This window comes from Anthonomus grandis, chromosome 8 (genome assembly GCF_022605725.1).
Source record: "Anthonomus grandis grandis chromosome 8, icAntGran1.3, whole genome shotgun sequence".
In the NCBI taxonomy this organism is placed as follows: Eukaryota; Metazoa; Arthropoda; class Insecta; order Coleoptera; family Curculionidae; genus Anthonomus; species Anthonomus grandis.
Window position 1 is genome coordinate 29,422,038 of NC_065553.1, and position 17,599 is coordinate 29,439,636.

The following is a 17,599-nucleotide window of genomic DNA, read 5'->3' on the forward strand; positions in this document are numbered from 1 at the left end:
AGATGTTGGGCATCCAAATAGACATAATGTGAACCAAGAAGAAGTGTTAGTCCAGGTGCTGAAGATGCAGAAATAAGTGTAAGGCGTTTGGCGGCAAAAACTGGAATTAGTATTGGATCAGTACTGGATCTCCCAGCGAGATTAGAATTCGCCCGCTATATCCAGGAACAACAAAAATCAAGATCCCCCATTTATTAATAAAATTATGTTTACGGATGAAGTGACTTTTACCCGACGGGGAATTTTTAATTTTAGAAACATCTCATGATTACTGAAAGACACTTTCAGTAATGAAGTTTGGATTTGGATTTTGTGGTGTTATAGACAATTTTTTTTAGGACCTTATGAGTTACCTCCAAATCTAAACGGAGAATTATATTTAAACTTTTTAGAAACAAAACTCATTGATTATTTAGAAGAGTTTCCTTTAAATCTGCGCCGAGATATGATTTTTATGCAAGATCGCGCTCCTGCGCATTTTGCTACACCCATAAGAGAATATCTTAATGCTAATTTCAACTGGATAGGACGTGGAAGTCAAAAACCTTGGCCCGCACGAAGTCCTGATTTCAACCCTTTGGATTTTTGCGTATGGATACATGAAATCCATTGTTTACGAAAATCAAATAAACACAAGGGAACAATTATTAGAAAAAAATCAAGTCGCTGCTGCCTCATTTCGAAATGAGCAATTATTTTTTAAGATTCGGCGGTCTTTTAATAAAAGAATTTTAAAATGTCTTGAGACAAATGTAGGCCATGTGGAACATTTGCAAATATTAATAATTTTTATTTTTAAATAATTATTTAGGTTTCATATTTTTATTTATCAATCATTTAAAGTGTATATAATATTAAAAATAAAAAACAACTGCTAAAGTTATAGACAGAATTCAAAAAAAACTTAATGTTTACCACCCTGCTGCATCTTGGTTGCATTTCATTTTCGGACTAGGAAACTTTAACCTAACTTCATTATTTTTATGAGAGGAATCTGCTGTTAAAATATTTACCATTATTAATAGACACCCTCTATATTCAACATTGAATTTGCATATCCACTTATTTTTCGAACAAATTGTCCATAAAATAAATGATGCTGACCAAGTCATAGTTATAATTCACTAAGCCGATTATAGCTTTGGATCTGGATATGACAAAATTTTAAGTGAATACAATATTACTGAACTGCGATTGAGTTACATATAGTAATCCGATAATGTCAGTGATAATATTGACAATTTGAATAGTCCTTGCATGTTCCGATGCAGAAACTGCTAGTGTTAACATTTCTTTTAATTAATTTTTCTTTCTTTTAACATTATTTAAGTAATAATTAGTTATTTTGAACCACTTTTTTATCATATCCTTTAAGCTTCTGTGTCCGAAAATATGCAAGAGGGTGCATGTGACCAATATTTCTACAATATACGGAAATAAACTCTTAAAAATGATATTAATATCTATATTGTGGTTTATATCCGATTGATAATATTGTTTTACAAGATTTGATATAAATCTTATGAAATTATATTTTGATTGATGTGCCACTTACTTTTCAGGTGGTTTTATGAATTCCTTGATAGGTACATATAAATACTGATATTAAATATGTACTCACATACTACTTATAGTCTCTGTGTGTAACAGGTGCCTAAAAAGCTTATAGCAATATGTTCAAATATTTAATAATATTATTTTTGGCTTTGGCTATAAGCCACTATACCTTTGCTGAACCCGATGGTAAGTTCTGACGCTAAAAAAATGTTTTCCTTGTCAAAGCTATATGATAAGTGGTTAACTTTATATAAACTCATTATCAACCTAATTTTACATAGATGAATTAGCAAATAAATCAAACTCTGCTTCTTATTTGCTAGTGTTACGTGTACATTAGTTATCAAGTACAAGTTTTAAAATTATTTATTATTTTATCACTATAAAAAAATCGATCTACTATATCATTTAATATTTTATTTTATTAGAGTAAAGCTCTACATTGTACGTATTAAGCGCTTATGTGTGAACTTTTTTCGCGGATTTTCGGACTTTGATACATAATTGTTGATAACTGGTTCAATGGGGTATTTTTTTTGTTTTTTTTAACGTTATAGCAACTATGAATCATGAGAGTACGTGGCAGGAAAAAATGTATCTGCTGGATCTGCTTTTTTAAGAAGTTCCCACAGGATCAATTTGCCTCGTTATGGCTTTTACTAATTTTTAAAACCTACAGATATAACACCTTTTCGGATGAACCCCTAGGAAGTTGTTTTCTGCATCAATATCATAATTTTGCTTAGTTTTCTTAACCATTATTATTTTGTGCGTAATATGTAAATTGGGTTGGAACCGATCTTTTAAAATTAGAGGCTTACAATCAGTGAAAATGATAATGAATGAATTTAATTAAAGAAATGCAGATTTTTTATTGAAAGGAAGCTTCAAGTTTTCCGAATATGTGTATAATTGACATTGAGTCGTCTTTATTGAGCCGGAAACATTCGCCTTGCTTTGACATTTACCAAAATTACATTTTCTAAGACAATTTGCGGGTAACCAGCGCATTCAGTGTGAGAATCTTGGTGATAGCTGAATCTTTCCTTTGCTTTTCCTCCACCACTCATTAGAATAATTGGCTCTTGCTTTGGGCCTGCAGTGGTGACATCAGAGTGATACCGGCTATTTTATTAGTTGATAATTAATAGTATGCAGATAAATTTTATAATGTTTTACATATAATTAAAATTGATAAAAAAATATAAATATTAATAAAAACATATTTGTAATATGCAGAGGGTATTAAGGCTTAGAGGTATCAAGAGGAAAATAATAGTAATAAAAGTAGTGATAGTAAAACACTATTGGGGGTATTAAAGCTTTTAGGGATACCCCTGTCGAGTTTATATAAACTTGTTTTTCTAACAAGTATTGACAGATTCACATTTAAATTTAACTATATAAAATTTAGGAAATAAAAATAGTAACGTAGTGTTTTTTGCAACACAATTATTTTTATCTCCGCTTCTATAGATTCGATTAAAATCGGTAATCGTTTAATCTATTTTATATTCTTGCCTCGTTACTTATTTGTATATCTTATTACATTTTTATTACGTAAAAAAAATTAATTAACATCAAAACTCTTTGGCAATCCCAATATACAGTGAGGACGCGCAAGTTGAAACAAATTCATTTAAAATTCAGGGGTGTGTTTAAAAAAAAACGCTCGGACAGGGTAGTTCAAAAATGAGCTACGACTATCAACTTAATTTTTTTAAGTAGAAACACCTACTATTTATTTTATTTTTGAATTCTTTGTTGACTGCCTCGGTGCCATGTTTACTCCACGTTAGCTTGCTATCCAGGTACACACCTAAGGAACTTCACCTCTTGCCTGATCTGCATAGGTTTCTGGTACAATAATGGCGGCCTTAGTCCTGCAAGATTTCTCCTGCTCGTGAAAAGTATAAGCTCTGTTTTGTCAGAATTGACAGAGAGGCCCGTTTTCACGTACCATCTTCGGATAATCCTGCATGCGCTTTGCATGCGATCACACACTACCTCAATGAATTTGCCTGTAACTTTAACCAGTCCGTTATCAGCATAAGCCTGCGCATAAAACCCTTTCTGCACAAGTTGCCTTAGGAGACCATCCATGGCCAGATACCAGAGTTTTGGCGATAGGCAACTCCCTCGCGGGCACCCACCACCAACCTCGATCTCGGCCTGGTGATCTCCCAGAGCTGATCTGATTCAACGAACCAATAAAGCCGGTGTGCTTCTGGTCCGTAGAGCCTCGCAGATCTAACCAACACTACTAAATAAATGAACTTTTATTCCACAAATAAAAATACAAATTAAAACAATAGGACCTTATGAAAACATACCTCCGTCGACAAATGTATAGAAAGAGTACAAAAATGTTTAAATTTACACAAATTAAAAGTGCAAAATTCAATATTTTGCCATAAAACCCTTTGCCTTAATAACTTCTCTTCATCTTCTTGGTACTGAATCTACAAGATTCTGACACACTTCAGCTAGAATATTTTTCCACTCATGTTGTATAATCTTCCATAAATAATTTTCATTATGTAATATTTATATCCTAATTTTCCGCTCCAAGTGCTCCAAAGGTGTTCAATCGGATTTAAGTCCGGCGATTGCGAAAGCCATTCTAGGTATTCAACGCGTTGCGCTAAAAACCAATTTCTTACCAAGCGGGATGACCGCTTGGGATAATTTTCTAGTTTATCTCCATTAAAGGAGCATTTCTTCTTTAGCATAAGGTAACATCGTATCTTGTAATATGTGGCGGTACATAAATCGATCCATTTTTTCAGTTATTTTTGCCATCGGACCGGTCCCAGAAATTAAAAAGTATCATCAGACCATGATACTATCACCCCCTTGCTTTACAGAAGGTTTTTGGTATTTAATGTACATTTTTTTTCCTACAGCCTTTGAACAAATGACTTTCCTTCCGAACCAAACTTAAACCCAAATTTTTTGATAAAATGCACAACTTTACACCTTGTCTTTTTAAAACAATAACTTTAAGTCGTAATTCTTTTGGTAAATACTTTAACACAATGTTGGATACCATAGCAGCAGAAAAATACTGTACCAATTATTATAAATATTAAATATGCCCATCAGACATTATCTTTCCATATATATGTTCAAATCGTAAACAAGAAAGGCAGATAAGAAAGGAATGTCTACAGCCCAAAATAAAATCATGCTATCAAACTGACGGCCTAAGCAAGTATATTAAATAAAAGTAGTATATTTTTGTTAATACAAGGTATGCTGAAAAGCCAATTGAATTAAAAATATTTCCATACTTTTGTTCATGACTGTATGTATAAAACACCAAAATTATATGGGTTTGTTTGGGTTTTCTTATAATATGGCAAGGTATGCTTTACTCACTGTCATAGTATAAGAAAATCTACATTGAAGATTGTCCTGAAGAATTTCCTTTGATGCCGTGGTATGTCAAAAAAGTTTCGATGTCTTAGATTTACTCTGACAATATAAATAATAACTTAAATACTAGTAAGAAAATAAAGAATTATAAAATAAGAATAGAATAGATTTTTGTTAGTGTTATATAGGATGAGGCATAGGAACCAAGTGTTTTTAGGTTGGATAGTACACGGCCATTGGAAGGGGAGCCAAGCGAGGGGCGTACACTATGTTACAATCCGTTTCTTGACTCATGGCGTTTCCGTCATTTCACTTTCTGTAGTAACTATGGAGCCATGGACGCTAGAACAACGCGTATTCGCGTACGATTGTTTTGTTAGAAGTAGCGAGTCGGTGACTGCACTTCAACGTGAATTTCGTCGAAGACCCAATATTCATCAAAATGACTCTGTCCCCGCTCGAGACACGATCTTACATTGGGTTCATAATCTTCGAACAGGGGGCTCGATAATCAAAAATAAACACCTGGCCGCTAGCGTACTGTGCATACTCAAAAGAACGTTGAAAGGGTTAGACAAGCGATGCTGCAGAGCCCACGCCGCTTTGCTCGTCGTCATTCAGCAGCACTTCAAATCAGCAATCGGACTGTAAGATGGATTTTACATGGCGAATTACATTTTCTTCTGTACAAAATAGCGGTCGTGCAGGAACTAAATGTAAGAGATTATCCACAACGCTTGGCTTTTGCTCAACAAATGCTTCAACTTTATGAACAAATTGAAAACCTTTCCTTAGTTATGAGTGATGAAGCCCATTTCCATCTTAATGGCGCCGCCAACAGACAAAATTGTCGTTACTGGGCTGGCGAAAATCCGCGTGAAATGCACGAAAAACCCCTCCACAGCCCTAAGGTAACAGTTTGGTGCGCAGTGACAAAATTTGGTATCATTGGACCATATTTTTTTGAAGAAAATGGGGTTACCGTTACTGTAACATCCGATCATTACATTCATATGGTTAACCACTTTTTCGTTCCTGACTCACGAAGAAGAGGTGTGGATATCCAAGATTTGTGGTTTCAGCAAGATGGGGCCACAGCACACACCGCCAGAGCATCTATGGCTGTTCTTCGCCACCTGTTTCCTAACCATCTCATTTTCCGGTTTGGCGACATTTTATAGTCTCCCCGGTCCCCTGACTTATCCATGTGCGATTTGATCTTGTGGGAATACCTTAAGTCGTGTGTCTACGAGGCCAAGCCACGTACGTTAGAAGAATTAAAGGAAGCGATTCGTCGCGAAGTCAGCCTAATCAATAGAGATCTATTGAAAAGAGTGGAGGCAAATTTTCTAGAACAACTTCAACAGTGCGTCAATAAAAACGGTCATCACATGCCAGATATTATTTTCCGTTCATGAATATCTTAAAATGCTTTGGTATTACCTATAGTGTGCTACCCATAAAAATTTTTTAGAGTAAAAACTTTCATTTTATTATTATTTTAAAAATACTTGGTTACTATGCCCTACTGATTTTTCATGTGTGCACCATTTCAAGTGTACCACTGATTTTTCATGTGTGCAATTGAAATGGTGCACACATAAAAAATCAGTAAATACACAGATAGACAGATATGGGAATAAATAGATACACAATTTAAGTTAGCAAAGAAATAAAATTACAGCATGTCTGAGAAATTATTGCTGAAGAACTCATCTGGTGAATAAAAACATTTTAGATACTTTTTAGTGGCACATTTAAATTCATTTATATTTAGCAATCTTGTGGAAGGCAGCAGCAAATCCAATGTTTCAAAAAAAATCAATGTTTCACTTAAATATTAATATTTACCACCCACGTTTTTTATTTGACATGAGTCCTTGGCTAAGTTAATTTTATCTTTCGAAATTCCAAAATTAATTTTCTTTTATACGGGGTTATCAAAATTGTTATTCTAAATAAATAAATAAATAAATTCCTTTATTGCCATCCAAATCCTTAATAAAAAGACAAAGCAACGTAAACAAATTTTGACTCGAATTAAAATCTTATGACCTAAGTTAAAAAGATCTAAAACAATTTTTTTCAAAATAAATAAAATTATAAAGTAATACGTTAAAATCAACAAATACCCCGTATAAACACAAAAACTTAAAAATCTGTAATTCATAAAGACACACTTTTATTTATTGAATTTAAAAGAGTAGAACCTTTTTTTAATAAGAAATCGCTTAACACTCTGTTTAAATAAATTACGGCTCTGAATCTGTCGCAGACCCGCCGGTAACATGTGGTATGCCTTTACTGCTCGATAAGTTGGGCTTCTTTCAAAGAAAGCTGACCCGTGTGCAGGTATTCCAAGAGCTTCTCTGTTTCTTGTTATGGTCGTCATGTCTCGTGAGTACCCATCCTGATTTGTTGGAAATAACTGAGGATGCTTCTTAATGAACATCACAAGTGATAAGAAGTATAGTGATGGGGCAGTAAGTACACCGAAACCATCAAAATACTCCTCACATGATGTTCTGGGAGCGAGTTCAAATATGCATCGAATTATTCGTTTTTGCGCCTTAAAAATATTTTGGGCATCCCTTCCACTACCCCAAAATATGATGCCATAATTCAGCACTGACTGAATGTTTGAAAAGTAAAAAATCTTAATGGTTTCTATTGATAGTTGATCCCTAAGTCTACGAATAAGACCACAGAGGCTGCTCAGATTTGATGTTAAGTAATTTATGTGTTTTTCGTAACTAAGACATCCAAGTGTATACCCAAGAATTGAATACTGCTCAAACACTCTATAGACCTTCCATTAAGTTTTACATAGAGTGATGTGTCTTTTTTGAATTTAGAAAATGTAAGCAGGCCAGTTTTTTCAGTATTTAATTTAAGTTTTTTTTCTTCACACTATTTTATCATTTGTTCAGCTGCTCATATAAAATGCTCTCAATTTTATTGAGATCACGTTCTGGGTGGAACCGCTTTCCAGCACCGATGAGTCATCAGCGAACTGACTAACTATATGACTGACTAATATATTTGCATTTAAGTTATTAACATACAAAAGGAATAACACAGGGCCCAAAATAGAACCCTGGGGTATTCCCTGTGTTAGCTTTGCTGGAAGAGAGTATGTCGTTTTCCCCCCATCTGTGACACCAACAATTTGCTATCTGTTATTTAAATAATATTTTAAAAGTTGTAAACCCTGACCTCTAATGCCATATTTTTCTAATGTATGGAAAAGAATTTTATGATCAATAGTATCAAAGGCCGTTGAAAGATCGAAATACAGGCGAGCTACCTGTTCGTTTTTATCAATTTGATTTGCAATAAATTCTATTGTTTTAAAGATTGCTAATTCTGTAGATTTTGATGTCCTAAAACCATGCTGACTCGCAGAAAAAACTCTTTTTTGTTCAAAGAACTCAACAAGCCTACCGCAGATCGGTCTCTCAAAGATCTTCGACACCGACGGAAGTAGTGATACTGGTTTGTAGTTTTTTATTTCTTGAGGGCTACCCTTTTTAAGTACTGGTACTATTTTTCCCTTTTTAGGTTGGTCAGGGAATACGCCTGTTTCAAAACAACAGTTTATTATTTCACTTAATGGCTTTTTGATAAGGCTAGCAACTTTTTTTAGTAAGAAAACAGGTACTTCGTCCAGTCCTGATGAATATTTATTGGGTAAATGCATAATAATATTGAAGATTTTTTGTTCACTTGTAGGAAACAGGTATAAAGTGTCCGGACATAGCACATCATCCACTATCTGCCCACGAACCTTGTTGCCGGGATCAGGGTTTAATTTAAAATGCTGAGAGAAAGCCTCCGCAATCCTTTCCGGATCAACTACCAATTCACCCGATTCTGATTTTAGTTTGATTGGTTGCGATTTTTTACTTTTATTTGATTGAGAATTTATGATTGACCATGCTGTTTTATTCTTATTTTTTGAGTTTGTAATCCTCCTGTTGTTTATTGACTTCTTATAATTAGATAAAAACCTGCGGTAATTCTTTCTTTCACTTTTATAATGCTGGTAAGCAACTTCTGATTTAGTTCGTTTTGCCCAAATATACAAATCGGTAATATAATTTTTGAACCCTTTTATGTCAGAATTGACCCATTGCTGTGAATGATTTTTAACTCTTGAAGAACACAGAGGAAATGCTTGATGAAAATAATATTGGAAAGTACTTGAAAAAGCATAATACTTTAAATCAACTGTCTTGGCATTCTGAACTCTCTCCCATAATTCATTTTAATTCGATACCAATAAATTTGCTATTATCTGTAACTCTTTTCTCAAAATTTGTTCTTACAACGTTTAATTTTACTTGAGAATTATTAGAGCATACTGGAAGCGTAGAGTATAAAAAACAAACTAAAACAGAAACAATTTTAAATAAGGAAATCAAATTGGCATTTATCAAGTGGGTTGTAGAAAATCCGAAAATTACAGTAAAACAAACACGGACTTACAAATACAGAAATCTTCCGTAGAAAAATGCCACAAGAAAAATAAATATCACTCCCATCAAGTTCAATTACATCAAGGATTCACCAGAAACATTAATAATTAGAAACATTATAAATAAGTTTTATCAAAAAAATTGCTCAAAATGTACCGTTTTGCTCCAAACACAAATCAGCCGTACGCGCGAAAGATCTTCTAACTACACGAAGCATAGAATGCGTAATACGTCTAAAAGACTCTTGTATGCGCTTCACCATATTTTCATATTTTCCCTAGTAGATTCCCACACTTCCAAATACGAAGAAATCCAGAAGCGTTAATTCTGGTGAGCTAGGAGGCCATCCAGTGGGACCTATCCAAGTTTAATGAATATGTATACAAAAGTAAATTTTAATAACTAACCTAGCCTTTTAATTCATCTATTACCAAGTTGGTGTATGATGTGTTCCCTGACATTTGCACTGAAGTGAGCTGGTGCACCATTCCACTGTAACCACATCCGATGCTTTACAAAGTCGGGAAGCGCCGAAAATCCTTTCTTAAGAAATTTAGAAAATCTTCTGTTACACGATTTTTAAAAAAGTATGGGCCAACAACAAAATCATGTACTATTGCACCCCAAACATTGATGCTCCATCTGTGTTGAAAATTATTGATAAAAACTGATTTTGTGTCTATGGACAAAAAGTAATTCTTTTTTCAAAATTATTTTTGGCAAGTTCTTGATGTAACTGTGCATGATAGCAATTATATTTGTTTTTCTTGGGACATTTTTTCACGGACGATTATGATATTTCTAAGTTCTCAGTTGTAATTAAAAATCTAATATCCCTTGTTGCAACGACTAACATGGTAATTACCAATTATCAATATCAAAACGCGTTACTAGATACCCAGTGTTTCTTTTAAAAAAATTCCATAAAATTAAATTGGAAATGTCATTATATGAGTAACGATTTTGATCATCTTGTATAAAAAAAATTAATTTTGGAATTTCGAAAGATAAAATGAACTTAGACAAGGACTATCCATATATTTTTCAAAAATATAAAAAACGTCGGTGGTAAATATTAATATTTAAGTGAAACATTGATTTTTTTGAAAAATTCTTTAAATTATTAATAACTAGGAAACGTCGCATTTTAGGGTAAAATTATTTTACGGTTAAAGAGAGAGTCAAATGGGACTCCCATTTCGGAAAAAAAAATTGGTGGCTCTATAAAAAAAAATCAAATTATGTACCACGCTTTTTTGGGATTATACCCTGTATCAACGAAACTAATTTTAAAAAGTAGCCCCTCGAACTTAATTAACATTTCCCCTATTAAAGATTTCTTCCGTTTCAAGGTTTAGCGGCAATCGAGCACCGCGATATGAAATGGACACCCTGTATATACTGTAAATAATTCAGAAGATTTTCTATGTACTTAATCCGTTACTTTATTAAGGTAAGCGTCATTAAAATCTTTTTTTATTCATCAGGTACTTGTCCTGAAGAGGACCCTACCGAAGGTCCAGCAATATATCTTGCAGACAAGTCAAACTGTGCCGGATACTATGCATGCGTAGCAGGAAATCCCATTCAGATGTACTGCGCTCAAGGATCCTATTGGAATCCCGAAGACAATTATTGTGAGATTGGCGCTACACATGCTAATTGTGGAACAAGACCTACTACTCCTAAGGCTTAAACTGATCAATGATGGTATACAATTATTCAAAACATTTTATTAATCAATAAAATTAAAGCTTTTATTCTTTTGTATATATGTATTTTATTTTGTATATTTAAATTTTTGAACAGCTTTTTTATTATGTTACACAGAAATGCAAAACCTATATAAATTGGACTTAATTCCACATATATACTGAGTAAGGTAAATGCACCTAGAAGGTGATTATTTTCGTTAAAATAGGTGCTAATAAAAATGGTGTTTTGTTTTTTTCTAACAACAATTTTCACTTGTGTGATCTTTAAGTGCTAATTTAGAAACCGTTAGAACGGTGCATTTTGTTTACCAAAAATGTCATTGACCTAAACCCGTAAATTGGTAGTAGAATTGGGAATTATATCCGACAAAAAATCTGTAAAGAAGTCTAGAAATTCAGCTGATAAACTTAATCATCATATTTAAATATATTTTAACTTGTTAAGTTAATAACGTTATTTAGTTTTACCAGGAATTTTAAGGAAGCTATATTGATTGAAAAAGTTTGGAGGAATACAGGGTGAGTCTTAAAAAATGTAGCTTCTACAGTTTTTATCTTTGCATAAGGCTCACCCTTCATGAATGAATATTTGAAGAATGGTTGCAGTATCCAGTATCCAACTAGCAGAGCACCAACCAGGAAGATATTTGTAAAATATCAGAAAGTAGATTCTTCAGAAATCAAGCTACCAAGACTCCCATAAAAGATGAAAGGCCTTTACTGAATAAAATAAATTATAAGTTCAAAGAATGCTTAAATTTCTAAATGTAATCTCTCACATTACATGGCTAGTATCGCCATGAGGTAACTATGAACCATTTCGAAAGGAAACCCAAACGCAATTTTTGGGTACCTCTTCGATATATTATAATCCCACGCAGGCCCAGTTTTACAAGAATTGACAATACAACTTTTCCTTGCTTAGCTTTAAGTTGCAGCGCGTACGGAAATCAATCTGATCCCGAAAGGCAAAGTATTCAAATTACAGGAAAAACAATGGCAACAATAGCCAGGTATCGAAAATGCAAATACATAACAGTTGATCCTTGAGCATGGCGTATGTGACTAATCGATCGTCGGTTTAGGACGCGCTGGATGTTGGGATTAATCCGGTCAATGGAATCAACCACACATAACTCACAAAAACTTAAATGTATTTCTTGAAACTTAATAAAACCGTTTAGACCATCGTCACCTCTTCTTTTTCTTTCCTTGCTTTCCTCCCTCGCCCCTTCTTCATCTCCATAAGAGAGAGACAGACATGACCGAGGACAGAGATAAACATGTCCCGGCATAAATTGTCTAAATTCTTCGATAAAAATGTTTGGATCTGGTCGTCCGGCAGAAAGAATTCTCCAGGAAGACGAAGAGTAGAGCCAACAAAAATTCTGCCGACAAAGCTTTAGTATCTGCTCTAACATGGAAACGAATTTCTAACAAAATGGTGGATACAGAACGAGTTCATTGTTTGGATTCGATAGGCATATGATAGCAGCTTTTAGTACCCGGTGAAAACGCTCAATCATTCCGTTCAATTTAGGGTGGTAAGAAGTAGTACGAATACGCTGACAACCAATTAGAGAAACAAAGAGAGTAGGGCAAAGAAAATGCATGGATCCGAGGTAAGCAATTTAGGAGTACCATAACGAGAAATTGAAGTATTGTAAAATATTCCAGCAATAGTTTGGGCAGACGTATCCTTAATAAGAATGGCTTCAGGCCAGCGAGAAAATCGGTCGATCATTGTCAGTAAGAGAATCCTTCAATGGAAGAGGACCAACTATATCAATATGAACTTCTTCAAATCGCCCATCAGGAGCAGAGAAATGTTCAGGAACAAGTTTTACATAACGACTAATTTTGGATTGTTGACATTCTAAACAATTCTTGCACCATGTTGCGAAATTACGATGCATATTAGGCCAAACATACCGTTGCCGAACCATCCGATCAGTGATTCTACTACCAGGGTGAGCTGGATCATGAATTTGATGAAAAACTTTTTGGCAAAGGCTGACAGGAATAAAGGGACGAATAGTCTCATCTAATAAGTTACAATACACACTAACCAAGTCTGAACCCCACTGAAGCTTTTTCAGCTTTAATGGATGATCCAACGAATCCAACGAAGTAAAAATCGATTTCAATTCATGATCACCGTTCTGCAATTCCGCGAATTCTTTCACATTAAAATCGGGAGGCAACTGCACAAGTTCAATACGGAACAAGGTATCGGCCACAGAATTTTGAGAGACTGCAATATACTAAATATGGGTAGTAAACTGTGCAATAAATGATAATTGGTTTAACTGTCGCGGAGAAGCCTTTTTGAAGCATTGCTTAAATGCATAGCTGAGAGGTTTATGGTCAATAAGGATCTTAAAATTGCAACCTTCAAGCAAATAACGAAAATCTTTAACAGCTTTAAAAATAGCAGTAAGTTCACGGTCGTAAGCACTGTAATGAACTTAAGCGGAACACATTTTGCGTGAAAAAGATGCTAAAGGTTCCCAAACACTCTGACTCTTCTGCTTTACCACTGCTCCTAGCAAAGTCAGAATCATCAGGCACCAGGTGGCTATTTGCATCAGCACGGGGATGAACCAGCATTGTTGCATTGGAAAAATTGTTTGGTTTTATAAAACGCACCAATAAGCTCGTCAGACCATGCAATCTCACGTTTGTAATTTTTAGTTGAATTGACAAATAACGAGTTCACAGGAGCTTGAGTTTTCGCAGCATGAGGAAAACTGCGGCGGTAAAAAACCACCATTCCAAGAAATCGACGAAGGTCAGCTATAGTTTTAGGTCTAAAGGCTTCTAAAATGCCAGCAACTCCATCGGGAGTTGGACGTAGGCTTTCAGCACTATCCATGTAACTTAAAAACGCAAGTTCTGGAACGTCAAAAACGCACTTGCTAATATTCAAACGAAGGTGAAATTTTTGTAGTCTGGAAAACTGTTTGTAAATGATTAATATGTTGTTCCAGTGAAGAAGTCCAGATCGCTCAAAGCACGATTAATGTAACGCTGAAAAGATTGGCCTACGTTTCTAAGACCAAAAGTCATATACAGAAATTCAAATAGATCAAATGACGTAAATAATGCAGTATTTTCAACATCTTCTGGGGCAGAGTGATCTGATTGTAAGCTCTATGCAGATCTATTGAAGAAAAAATTGTCTGACCGTGCAAAGTGACTGTGCAATCGTGCAGTTGCGGCGTAAGATATTTATCAGGTAGAGTTGCTGCGTTCAAGCGCCGATAATCTCCGCAAACCCACCAATAACCACCTTTTTTAGGCACTAAATGGATAGACTTGCCCAGGGACTAGAAGAAGGACGACAAATACCTTCCTCGGCTAAAGTTTGGAATTCGTCTCGGCGTACGTTGCAATAATACGCTTCTGATGAGCTTTAATTTGCTCATAGATATTCACAGGTGGAGGTTTTATGATTACAATGTCTCTAACACAACCTGAAACTTCCACATCTAATGCTGCAAGAATAGTGTCAGCTTTGGTGAATTCAATAAGAATACGGGCATTTCTCATGGACACTTCAGCTTAAAAAAAATCAAAGGGCAGTGTCCACTTAAGAGAATGGAGGTGGTTTGGGAACTCTATAATGATCTAAGCGGAATGACTGCACCTTTCACACCGTTAGTACCAACAGCATCAAATTAATACCCGGCATTGCAGAAGGAGCTGCTTCAACTGCAGGCTGCTCAGCCTCAACCGTGAGCTGATATACTTGCGCCGACAAACGAGAAATTTGCATTGGTTCACTCCTTTGCTATGTATAGACTTCTACGCTACTCACACAAGACTATCTAGCGGGCTTAGAATTGGTGAAATGCGCTGTTGGCCCTTCCTTTACAATAGATGATGGCGAATAGAAGAGATAGTTTTTACGCAATCTAGATTATTAGTATGTTCTTTTCACATCGCGCTATCTGGATGGATATAATTTCTTGAAAAAAGACATAACAAACGGGGTATACTTATTCGATTCTGAAAATCGTTATCAAATCATACGTCAGGCCTTTGGTGAAAAAGCTGAAGATAGGGGATTTTACAGATCTCATATATTAGCTTACAAGGAATAAAATGACATATTTCTATATCTGCAAACATTGATGAGTTACCTGACCACCGCCAATCTGTGGGAAAAATAGAAAATATAACAAACTAAAAAATCAACGCCTATCTGACACCCCAAGACCATGTACTGACTTGATGACGCTGGATCATCATCATTTAAAGCACTAATAAGGCTTATGCAGAAACGCAATGAGTAATTTGGCTTTTCAAAAAAAGTTTTCCAAATACACCTGGAACTAGTATAGCTTTAAGGCGCTGTCATAGCGATTCATTTATGTATCGCTATATGACAGCGATAGTATATACAATCTGTACCATTGCAAGAAGACAATCTGGAGTTACAAGAGGCAGTAAGAGAATGTATAGTAACAGACCAACCTACCTAATACCAGTTGCGTATTAGGTAAACGGACTCAAATATGAATAAAGATGGAAGAGTTTATATTTGAAATTTTTTGAAGAAATGCTGGTAATGACTTATTGACTGTATTTAAGTCTTAGTGTATAACGTAAAGCTCTCTTTTGTAGTCTAAAAATACGGTCAAATTGAGTTGCACTACATGTACCGCAGAATGGAAGGGCGTATCGAAGGTGCGATTCAAAAAGGGCAAAATAAACTGTTCTAGAAGTAGACAGGCTAAGCTCCTTAGAAATTGATCTTAACACAAAACAGGTGGAACTTAATTTTCTTGATAAAGAGTCAATATGTGTGTCTCATTTTAGCGAGTTGTCAACAGTTAGCCCTAAAAACTTTACAGAATCAACTTCGTCAATTGTTGCGTTACTAAGTACAAAAGATTGCAAGGTATTTTTATAGGACAACATTTTAGTTTTGGAAATGTTGAGACAAAGGAGATTAGAGTCGCACCATGATTTGATAGTAGTTAAATCACTTAATACGGTTCTATGAAGTGTAGAAATATCCGGATTACTCCAGGTAAAACTAGTACCATCAGCAAATAGACAGACTTTACCGTTAATATTTAGATTAGCAATGTCATTGATGAAGATAAGAAACAAAATAGGGCCAATTACGGAACCTTGAGGCATTCCACTTTGTATTGGCTTGCAAGAAGACATAGTCGAATCAATTCTCACAGGTTGACTTCTGTTACTGAGATACGACTTAAACCATTCAAAAGGCGCTCCTCTGAACCCGTAATCTTGCAACTTTTAGAAAAATCACAGAAAATTGTTGCTGATGGGTGTTGGTTGTTTAAGCTAGAGTATACATTAATAAAAAGAGAAAACATAGCATCATTTGTGCATTTGTTATTTAAAAATCCAAATTGATGGGATTTAAGTATTTTATATTTTAGCAAAAATGATAGAAGTTTTGAAAGTGTGGGAAAAAGAGCGATAGGGCGATAGTTGGAAGACTGATCTTTGTCTCCTCCTTTATGTAGTGGAATTATTATCGCCATCTTAAGGCAGTTTTTGAAAAGACTGATTAATTAGAGTAATAAGATGACATAATGTACATTCGGGCAGATTTGAAAACATTTTGAGAGTAAGTCCATCAATTCCAGAAGAGCCTTTGTTTTTGATTTTCCTAATTGAACTGCAAAGCTCTGGTAACACTACGGGCGTAAAGAAAAAACTGTGGAAATTCTCATTTGCAATGGGAAGAGATGAAAGTGGATCATGGGAAGGAGTTATGGTACTCATTAAATTATTTGCCACATTTACAAAATAATCATTAAGGTTCTCAGATGAAGTGGCGATAGTATTAGACAAAGAAGGCTTATTTCTCAAAGCATTAACAATCGACCATGTTTCCTTAGCCACATTTTTAGATTTAGCCAGTCTCCTATTATAGTAAATATCCTTGGCGGCTTTTAAAGTTCTCTGATAAATCTTTTTATAAGGTCTTACGTATTCATGAAAAAAAGCGCTGTCTGAAAATTTCTTAAGATGAGATAATAAGCGCATGTTCTTAGCAGATGTACGCAAGCCTTGGGTAGACTAGGGGTGATGTTGCTTCTTTTTAAGAGGTCTCAAAGGAAAGGATTTGTGAGAAAGACTAGATAGCGTTTTTACAAATCTAGAGAATTCTGAATCAACATCGTCAGAGAGAATATTCCAGTCAGTTGATTGACAAAGGTGCCTAAAATGTAAACATTTTTTATCCGAGAAAATACGGCCTAATTTGCGTGGAACATTTTTACTTTTAGATTTAGTTATGGAAAACTTTGTTAACACTGCTTCATGGTCTGAGAAACCTGAGCTTAAGACAGTACAATCGACGAAATCTGGCTCAAAGGAAGATACGACATAATCTTTGTACTGGATGTTACAGGTTTAATCTCCAACAGATATATTAATTGATTTATTAATTTTTTTTTACCAAGATAAAGTAAATCGCAACCA

At 34.8% G+C, this 17,599-nt stretch overlaps 1 long non-coding RNA gene across 1 annotated transcript; it reads left to right on the top strand.

The window, feature by feature from the left end:
* Nucleotides 1-1,591: 1,591 nt before the first annotated feature.
* LOC126739458 (uncharacterized) lies at nucleotides 1,592-11,183 on the top strand. The gene is made up of 2 exons (XR_007661630.1): nucleotides 1,592-1,743; nucleotides 10,901-11,183. It is a non-coding gene; the product is annotated as an uncharacterized LOC126739458 (long non-coding RNA).
* The last annotated feature ends 6,416 nt before the right edge of the window (nucleotides 11,184-17,599 follow it).